Below are 10,408 nucleotides of genomic sequence, written 5' to 3' on the forward strand. Positions count from 1 at the left end.
GCACGCACAGCATGGTGCGTACGCACAGATGCCCTGTTTCAGAAATTTCTTTTCTCTTCAAAACTAAGGTTCCTATCCTTAGCATAACAACATACCAACCCCAAATCATTCAAACAAGCACAAAATTATAGTCCACAAGCAATTTAACTTATACAACCCAAAACTCATCAAATCAAATCTAAACTAAGCATGGTATCACAAGAAAACAAATAGTTCAAAAAGCTATAAACAAGAGATAGAATTGGAAAATCTCACCATGGTGGGGTGTCTTCCACCAAACACTTTGGTTTAAAGTCCTAAGTTGGACTTGCATGGCTTTCTTGATCACTTAGAAATTTCTCCAAGGAAGAAAATCTCTAACTCCTTGGTTTGCTTTGGTTGAGTATGATCCTTTGAACTTGACTCTTTGGCACTATCCTCTTTTCCTTGCTCATTGACATCTTCAATCACTTTGTCTTTAACTATGTCTCATCCAAAAATAGAGTAAGTTTCAAGGATTGGCTTGTTGGACTCCTCCAAAGTGAACTTGACTAACTTGCCATCCGACTCAAAAAAAATAGACTCCCAAATGCGCATTTAGCTTGAAACGGGCCGTCTTCAAGAATGGTCTTCCAAGAAGTATTGATGATGGCTTGTTTGAGTCAATGGGAGGGGTCTCCAAAATGTGAAAATCAACTGGAAAGAGCAATCCTTGAATATTGACTATGACATTCTCTACAATCTCTATAACTGACACAATACTCTTGTCGGCTAACACAAACCTTGCCCGGGACCTCTTTAGGGGGGATAAGTTCAATCTTTCATAGACGGGGAGTGGCATGATGCTCACACAAGCCCCCAAATCACACATACAGTCCATGAACTTAATCCCACCAATCAAACAAGTCACCAAACATGGGCCAGGATCATTGTATTTTTCAGGAAGTAAAGAAGAATAGAGTCATCTACCGGCTTTTTGTTGAGGTTTCCAAGCTTGTCTTTGTGAGTGCAAATGTCCTTGAGAAACTTGGCATATTTTGGCACTTGTTGAATGGCCTGAAAAAGAAGGTAACTTCAACTTTCTCAAAAACTTTCACCACAGTGGGGTCAAGAGCTTCTTGCTTCTTTGCTTTCTTGGCTAAAATTGGGAATGGAATGGGCAAAGACTCTTCAAGCAAGGTCTTTCTCTTCGGCTCCTTGACCTTTGGTGGTTCTTCTTCACTTTTGTCAACAGTTTCATCTTCACTCCTCATCACCTCCACTTCATCTCCTACCTCCTCATTGTGTGTCTCCTCACTCAACTTTGAAGGTTTAGCCACTTTCATATCCAATTTAGTACCGCTTCTAAGATTAATGGCATTTATGCTTCCTTTAGGATTGGGTTGAGGTTGGGAGGGCAAACTACTTAAGGTTGAACCTTATTGGGTGCTTTGTGTGGTTTGAGGAGGGATAGTTAAATGGGTAAGGGCTTCGGCTATCGTAGCCATGTAAGCATCTTGTTTCTTATGAAACTCTCTTTGTTTTTGCATGAAGGTGTGGATTGTGTCATTCATGTGGGATTGATTGGAGGGAAGGGATTGGTTAACTTGAGAAGGATTGGATCTACTATTCGAATGTTGATACTTCACTTGAGATAGAGGTTGTGGGGGTTGTTGGTATGGTTGTTGGTATTGTGGTTGGGCTTGGGGATGTTGATGGTAGAAGACTTGAGCATTTTGGTTATGTTGAGCTTGGGGAGCTTGGTTCCACATTTGGTTTGAGTTATCTCTCCACCCTTGGTTTTGATTGCCTCCTTGGGGGTAGGGTCCTTGGTTGTACTTGGGCCTTTGTGGATAAGGGTTAGCAACCACCAATGTAGTGTCCTCTTGGATTTGAGGCCACTCATTGGTGTAATGAGTAGTATAAGCACAAACACCACATATCCTTGATGGTCCTTCTATCCTAGGAGGTTGAAGTGGAGTATTTATCAAAGCTTAAGGGATTTGTTACCCTTGGGTGATTTGCCTCAACAAAATAGTCATTTCACCGAGGGTCTTAGTCAAAATTGCATCTCCGAAAGGAGAAACTTCACTCAAAGCCATTGGTTGTGGACTCCTTGCCCTTGAGTGTTGAGTTGAGTCCACTAGGTCCGATATAACTTCCGATGCTTCTGCTGCGGCCTTATTTTTGGCCAATGATCCTCCACTCGCGGTATCTAGGAGAAGCTTATCTTGATGGTGCATTCCTTGACAGAAATAACTGATCAGAACTAACTCATTAATCTGGTGGTGAGGGCAAGCCTCCAGCAACCTCTTAAGTCTTTCCCAATATTCATACAAAGTCTCCTCATCTCATTGCACAATGCAAGAGATCTCTATTTGCAGCTTGTCTGTTTTCTGAGGAGGGTATAACTTTTCTAAGAATTATTTTCGCATCAAGTCCCAATTGGATCTAACTTCCCCCGACTGAGTATAAAACCACTCCTTTGCTTTTCCCTCCAAAGAGAAAGGGAAAGCGAAGACCAACACCGTGGCTTCATCCGCTCTATGTCTTCTCGCAGTTGCACATGCAACTTGGAAATCCTTAAGGTGCTTCAGAGGATCTTCCCCAGGTAATCCATTGTACTTGGGGAGCAAGTTTATTGTGCCGGACTTAAGCTCAAAATTCGGATCCAAGCCCGGATATAGAATTTGACGTGGTTGCAAGTTAAGATCGGGAGCCTAGGCTTCCTTCAAGGTGATCCTTCGCGGTGGGTCTGCCATAACGGAGTCACCTGAGTCACTCAAAGAGAATTTAGTACTCCCTACAGATGAATATGTCTCCTCGTTGATTGGAGAATGATGGTCACGGAATGGCGGTGATAGTGAATGGGTGTGATTCTCAAGGGAACCTGATTCACTATTCATGAAAGCTAGATGGCGCCGAGCTTGCCTTATACGAATTATAGTTCTTTCAATATTCTGGATCAAAACTAGCTAAGCTCGAGTCTAGAAGCGATCGTGTCATTCAAATAAGAGGCAATGAAAGCATGCAAATATGAAAAGCAAAACTATAGTAGGAAAGTGTTCCGAGTGTTACCTGAAACTGTAGGTCGATTGGTGCACGAAATTGTGATCACTACAACTTCGCACAACTAACCAGCAAGTGCACTGGGTCGTCCAAGTAATAAACCTTACGCGAGTAAAGGTCGATCCCACGGAGATTGTTGGTATGAAGCAAGCTATGGTCACCTTGTAAATCTTAGTCAGGCAGACTCAAATGGTATGGGTGATATATGAATAAAACATAAAGATAAAGATAGAGATACTTATGCAATTCATTGGTGAGAACTTCAGATAAGCGAATAGAGATGCTTGGTCCCTTCTGTCTCTCTGCTTTTCTACTATCTTCATCCAATCCTTCTTACTCCTTTCCATGGCAAGCTTATGCAAGGGTTTCACCGTTGTCAGTGGCTACCTCCCATCCTCTCAGTGGAAATGTTCAACGCACCCTGTCACGGCACGGCTATCCATCTGTCGGTTCTCAATCAGGCCGGAATAGAATCCAGTGATTCTTTTGCGTCTGTCACTAACGCCCTGCTCTCAGGAGTTTGAAGCACGTCACAGTCATTCAATCATTGAATCCTACTCAGAATACCACAGACAAGGTTAGACCTTCCGGATTCTCTTGAATGCCACCATCAGTTCTTGCCTATACCACGAAGACTCTGAACTCACGGAATGGCTGGCTCGTTTGTCAGGCGAGCGCTCGGTTGTCAGGCGATCAACCATGCATCGTGTATCAGGAATCCAAGAGATATTCACTCAATCTAAGGTAGAACGGAGGTGGTTGTCAGTCACACGTTCATAGGTGAGAATGATGATGAGTGTCACGGATCATCACATTCATCAAGTTAAAGAACAAGTGATATCTTGGAACAAGAACAAGCGGAATTGAATAGAAGAACAATAGTAATTGCATTAATACTCGAGGTACAGCAGAGCTCCACACCTTAATCTATGGTGTGTAGAAACTCCACCGTTGAAAATACATAAGAACAAGGTCTAGGCATGGCCGTGAGGCCAGCCCCCAAAGAGGGTTCAATCATAAAAACATTATCAAAAGATGATCTAGAGATCTAAAGTGATCAAAAGATGAAAATACAATAGTAAAAGGTCCTATTTATAGAGAACTAGTAGCTTAAGAATTACAAAGGTGAGTAAATGACATAAAAATCCACTTCCGGGCCCATTTGGTGTGTGCTTGGGCTGAGCATTGAAGCATTTTCGTGTAGAGACTCTTCTTGGAGTTAAACGCCAGCTTTTGTGCCAATTTGGGCGTTTAACTCCCACTTTGGTGCCAGTTCCGGCGTTTAACGCTGGGAAATCTGAAGGTGATTTTGAAGGCCGGTTTGGGCCATCAAATCTTGGGCAAAGTATGGACTATCATATGTTGCTGGAAGGCCCAGGATGTCTACTTTCTAACGCCGTTGAGAGCGCGCCAATTGGGCTTCTGTAGCTCCAGAAAATCCACTTCGAGTGCAGGGAGGTCAGAATCCAACAGCATCTGCAGTCCTTTTCAGTCTCTGAATCAGATTTTTGCTCAGGTCCCTCAATTTCAGCCAGAAAATACCTGAAATCACAGAAAAACACACAAACTCATAGTAAAGTCCAGAAAAGTGAATTTTAACTAAAAACTAATAAAAATATACTAAAAACTAACTAGATCATACTAAAAACATACTAAAAACAATGCCAAAAAGCGTATAAATTATCCGCTCATCACAACACCAAACTTAAATTGTTGCTTGTCCTCAAGCAACTAAAAATCAAATAAGATAAAAAGAAGAGAATATGCAATGAATTCCAAAAACATCTATGAAGATCAGTATTAATTAGATGAGCGGGGCTTTCAGCTTTTTGCCTCTGAATAGTTTTGGCATCTCACTCTATCCTTTGAAATTCAGAATGATTGGCTTCTTTAGGAACTCAGAATCCAGATAGTGTCATTGATTCTCCTAGTTAAGTATGATGATTCTTGAACACAGCTACTTTTTGAGTCTTGGCCGTGGCCCAAAGCACTCTGTCTTCCAGTATTACCATCGGATACATACATGCCACAGACACATAATTGGGTGAACCTTTTCAGATTGTGGCTCAGCTTTGCTAGAGTCCCCAATTAGAGGTGTCCAGGGTTCTTAAGCATACTCTTTTTGCCTTGGATCACAACTTTATTTCTTTCTTTTTCTTTTTCTCTCTTTTTTTTTCGCTTTTTCTTCTCTTTTTTTTATATTCACTGCTTTTTCTTGCTTCAAGAATCATTTTTATGATTTTTCAGATCCTCAGTAACATGTCTCCTTTTTCATCATTCTTTCAAGAGCCAACATTCATGAACCACAAATTCAAAAGATATATGCACTGTTTAAGCATACATTCAGAAAACAAAAGTGTTGCCACCACATCAAAATAATTAATCTGTTATAAAATTCAAAATTCATGCAATTCTTCTCTTTTTCAATTAAGAACATTGTTTATTTAAGAAAGGTGATGGATTCATAGGACATTCATAACTTTAAGGCATAGACACTAAGACACTAATGATCATAAGACACAAACATAAACAAACATAAGCATGAAAATTTCGAAAAACAGGAAAATAAAGAACAAGGAGATTAAAGAACGGGTCCACCTTAGTGATGGCGGCTTGTTCTTCCTCTTGAAGGTCTTATGGAGTGCTTGAGCTCCTCAATGTCTCTTCCTTGTCTTTGTTGCTCCTCTCTCATGATTCTTTGATCTTCTCTAATTTCATGGAGGAGGATGGAATGTTCTTGGTGCTCCACCCTTAGTTGTCCCATGTTGGAACTCAATTCTCCTAGGGAGGTGTTAATTTGCTCCCAATAGTTTTGTGGAGGAAAGTGCATCCCTTGAGGTATCTCAGGGATTTCATGATGAGTAGGATCTCTTGTTTGCTCCATCCTTTTCTTAGTGATGGGCTTGAGGTCATGCCTTCTCAATTGAACCGGCTTCCCTCTTGAATCTCTCTTCCATTGAGCGCCCTCTTCACAAATGTCTATGAGGACTTGGTCCAACCTTTGATCAAAGTTGACCCTTTTTGAGTTTGAAAGGGACCTCAGGGATCACCTTCTTCATGGCCACAACTTCATAGAAGTGGTCTTGATGCACCCTTGAGATGAATCTCTCCATCTCCCATGACTCGGAGGTGGAAGCTTTTGCCTTCCCTTTCCTCTTTCTAGAGGTTTCTCCGGCCTTGGATGCCATAAATGGTTATGGAAAAACAAAAAGCAATGCTTTTACCACACCAAACTTAAAAGGTTTGCTCGTCCTCGAGCAAAAGAAGAAAGAATAGAGTAGAAGAAGAAGAAAATGGAGTAGATGGAGGAGATGGCTTTGTGGTTCGGCCAAAAAGGGAAAGAAGTAGTGTTTAGGGTGTGTGAGTGGTGAAGAGAAAGATGGGATTGGATAGGTGAAGGGTTTTTGGGGAAGAGGTATTGAGGTGATTGGTGAATGGGTGAAGAAGAAAGAGGGTGGTGGGGTTGGTGGGGATCCTGTGGGGTCCACAGATCCTGAGGTGTCAAGGAAAAGTCATCCATGCACCAAATGGCATGCAAAAATGCGTTTTGAGCCAATTCTGGCGTTAAACGCCGGGCTGGTGCCCATTTCTGGTGTTTAACGCCAGGTTCTTGCCCTTTCCTGGCGTTTAACACCAGTCTGGTGCCCCTTTCTGGCGTTAAACGCCCAGAATGGTGCCAGACTGGGCGTTAAACGCCCATCTGCTAGCCTTACTGGCGTTTAAACGCCAGCAGGGCCTTCCTCCAGGGTGTGCTATTTTTCTTCCTGTTTTTCATTCTGTTTTTGCTTTTTCAATTGATTTTGTGACTTCTCATGATCATCAACCTACAGAAAACATAAAATAACAAAGGAAAATAGATAAATATAACATTGGGTTGCCTCCCAACAAGCGCTTCTTTAATGTCAGTAACTTGACAGAGGGCTCTCATGGAGCCTCACAGATACTCAGAGCAATGTTGGAACCTCCCAACACCAAACTTAGAGTTTGAATGTGGGGGTTCAACACCAAACTTAGAGTTTGGTTGTGGCCTCCCAACACCAAACTTAGTGTTTGACTGTGGGGGCTCTGTTTGGCTCTGATTTGAGAGAAGCTCTTCATGCTTCCTCTCCATGGTGACAGAGGGATATCCTTGAGCCTTAAACACAAAGGATTCTTCATTCACTTGAATGATCAGTTCACCTCCATCAACATCAATCACAGCCTTAGCTGTGGCTAGGAAGGGTCTGCCAAGGATGATGGATTCATCCATGCATTTCCCAGTCTCTAGGACTATGAAATCAGTAGGGATGTAATGGTCTTCAATTTTCACCAGAACATCCTCTACAAGTCCATAAGCTTGTTTTCTTGAATTGTCTGCCATCTCTAGTGAGATTCTTGCAGCTTGCACCTCAAAGATCCCTAGCTTCTCCATTACAGAGAGAGGCATGAGGTTTACACTTGACCCTAAGTCACACAGAGCCTTCTTGAAGGTCATGGTGCCTATGGTACAAGGTATTGAAAACTTCCCAGGATCTTGTCTCTTTTGAGGTAATTTCTGCCTAGACAAGTCATCCAGTTCTTTGGTGAGCAAAGGAGGTTTGTTCTCCCAAGTCTCATTTCCAAATAACTTGTCATTTAGCTTCATGATTGCTCCAAGGTATTTAGCAACTTGCTCTTCAGTGACATACTCATCCTCTTCTGAGGAAGAATACTCATCAGAGCTCATGAAAGGCAGAAGTAAGTCCAATGGAATCTCTATGGTCTCATTTTGAGCCTCAGATTCCCATGGTTCCTCATTGGGGAACTCAGTGGAGGCTAGTGTACGCCCATTGAGGTCTTCCTCAGTGGCGTTCACTTCCTCTCCTTCCTCTCCAAATTCGGCCATGTTGATGGCCTTGCACTCTCCTTTTGGATTTTCTTTTGTATTGCTTGGAAGAGTACTAGGAGGGAGTTCAGTAACTTTCTTGCTCAGCTGTCCCACTTGTGCCTCCAAATTCCTAATGGAGGACCTTGTTTCAGTCATGAAACTTTGAGTGGTTTTGATTAGATCAGAGACCATGGTTGCTAAGTCAGAGTGGTTCTGCTTAGAATTCTCTGTCTGTTGCTGAGAAGATGATGGAAAAGGCTTGCCATTGCTAAACCTGTTTCTTCCACCATTATTGTTGTTGAAACCTTGTTGAGGTCTCTCTTGATTCTTCCATGAGAAATTTGGATGATTTTTCCATGAAGAATTATAGGTGTTTCCATAGGGTTCTCCCATGTAATTCACCTCTTCCATTGAAGGGTTCTCAGGATCATAAGCTTCTTCTTCAGATGAAGCATCCTTAGTACTGCTTGGTGCATTTTGCATTCCAGACAGACTTTGAGAAATCAAATTGACTTGCTGAGTCAATATTTTGTTCTGAGCCAGAATGGCATTCAGAGTATCAATCTCAAGAACTCCTTTCTTCTGATTAGTACCATTGTTCACAGGATTCCTTTCAGAAGTGTACATGAATTGGTTATTTGCAACCATTTCAATTAGTTCTTGAGCTTCTGTAGGCGTCTTCTTCAGATGAAGAGATCCTCCAGCAGAGCTATCCAAAGACATCTTGGACAGTTCAGAGAGACCATCATAGAAAATACCTATGATGCTCCATTCAGAAAGCATGTCAGAAGGACATTTTCTGATCAATTGTTTGTATCTTTCCCAAGCTTCATAGAGGGATTCACCTTCCTTCTGTCTGAAGGTTTGGACTTCCACTCTAAGCTTACTCAATTTTTGAGGTGGAAAGAACTTTGCCAAGAAGGCATTGACTAGCTTTTCCCAAGAGTTCAGGCTGTCTTTAGGTTGTAAGTCCAAGCATATTCTAGCTCTGTCTCTTACAGCAAAAGGGAATAGCATAAGTCTGTAGACCTCAGGGTCAACCCTATTAGTCTTGACAGTGTCACAGATTTGCAAGAATTCAGCTAAGAATTGATGAGGATCTTCCAATGGAAGTCCATGGAACTTGCAATTCTGTTGCATTAGAGAAACTAATTGAGGCTTAAGCTCAAAGTTGTTTGCTCCAATGGCAGGGATAGAGATGCGTCTCCCATAGAAGTCGGGAGTAGGTGCAGTAAAGTCACCTAGCACCTTCCTTGCATTGTTGGCATTGTTGTTGTTTTCGGCTGCCATGTCTTCTTCTTCTTTGAAGAGTTCTGTTAGGTCCTCTACAGAGAGTTGTGCCTTAGCTTCTCTTAGCTTTTGCTTCAAGGTCCTTTCAGGTTCAGGGTCAGCTTCAACAAGAATGCCTTGGTCTTTGTTCCTGCTCAAATGAAAAAGAAGAGAACAAGAAAATGTGGAATCTTTTATGTCACAGTATAGAGATTCCTTGAGGTGTCAGAGAAGAAGAAAATTAGAAGGAAGAGGTAGAAAAATTCGAACTTAATCAGATAGAGATCGAATTGTGCATTGAGAAGGAGTGGTACTCCATAAATAGAAGGATGTGAGAAGAGGGGAAGAAAGTTTCGAAAATTAAGTGAAAGATTTTGAAAACATTTTGAAAAACTTTAATTGATTTTCGAAAACCAAGAGTGGGAAAGAAATCAAATAATTTTTGAAAAAGATTTTGAAAAAAAGAAACCAAAAAGATATGATTGAAAACTAGTTTGAAAAAGATATGATTGAAAAATTATGGTTTTAAAAAGATATGATTTGAAAACAATTTTAAAAAGATTTGATTTTAAAAATTAATGACTTGGCTAACAAGAAAAGATATGATTCAAACATTAAACCTTTCTCAACAGAAAAGGCAACATACTTGAAATGTTTAATCAAATCATTAATTGTTAGCAAGTATCTTTGAAAAAGGAAAGAAATTGATTTTGAAAAAGATTTGATTGAAAAGATATGATTTGAAAAAGATTAGATTTTGAAAAACTTTGAAAACTTGAAAAAAAAATCTGAATTAAAACAAAATCTTCCCTCTTGTGCCATCCTGGCGTTAAACGCCCAGAATGGTGCACATTCTGGCGTTTAACGCCCAATGCACTACCTTTTTGGGCGTTAAACGCCCAACCAGGCACCCTGGCTGGCGTTTAAACGCCAGTCTGTCCTTCTTCACTGGGCGTTTTGAACGCCCAGCTTTTTCTGTGTAATTCCTCTGCTGCATGTTCTGAATCTTCAGTTCCCTATACTATTGACTTGAAAATAGAACCAAGATCAAATAAACAATGCATGCAATGTTAGTCTAAAGCTTCAGTCTAAAGGAATTAGACATGAATAGCCAAGCTTCAGCAAGACATTGCATTCAAGAGCTAAATTGATGATAATCAATCAGCTTTGATGATGATAAGAAGATCACCTTGAAACACTAGAATTCATTCTTAAGAACTCTGAAAAATACCTAATCTAAGCAACAAGATGAATCGTCAGTTGTCC

The 10,408-nt window shown here is 41.1% G+C and overlaps 1 non-coding gene across 1 annotated transcript; it reads left to right on the forward strand.

Moving 5' to 3' along the window:
- Positions 1–8,650: 8,650 nt before the first annotated feature.
- LOC130952020 (small nucleolar RNA R71) lies at positions 8,651–8,758 on the forward strand. Its single transcript, XR_009074202.1, has one exon. It is a non-coding gene; the product is annotated as a small nucleolar RNA R71 (small nucleolar RNA).
- The last annotated feature ends 1,650 nt before the right edge of the window (positions 8,759–10,408 follow it).

The sequence above is a fragment of the Arachis stenosperma genome, chromosome 9 (assembly GCF_014773155.1).
Source record: "Arachis stenosperma cultivar V10309 chromosome 9, arast.V10309.gnm1.PFL2, whole genome shotgun sequence".
Taxonomy (NCBI): Eukaryota; Viridiplantae; Streptophyta; class Magnoliopsida; order Fabales; family Fabaceae; genus Arachis; species Arachis stenosperma.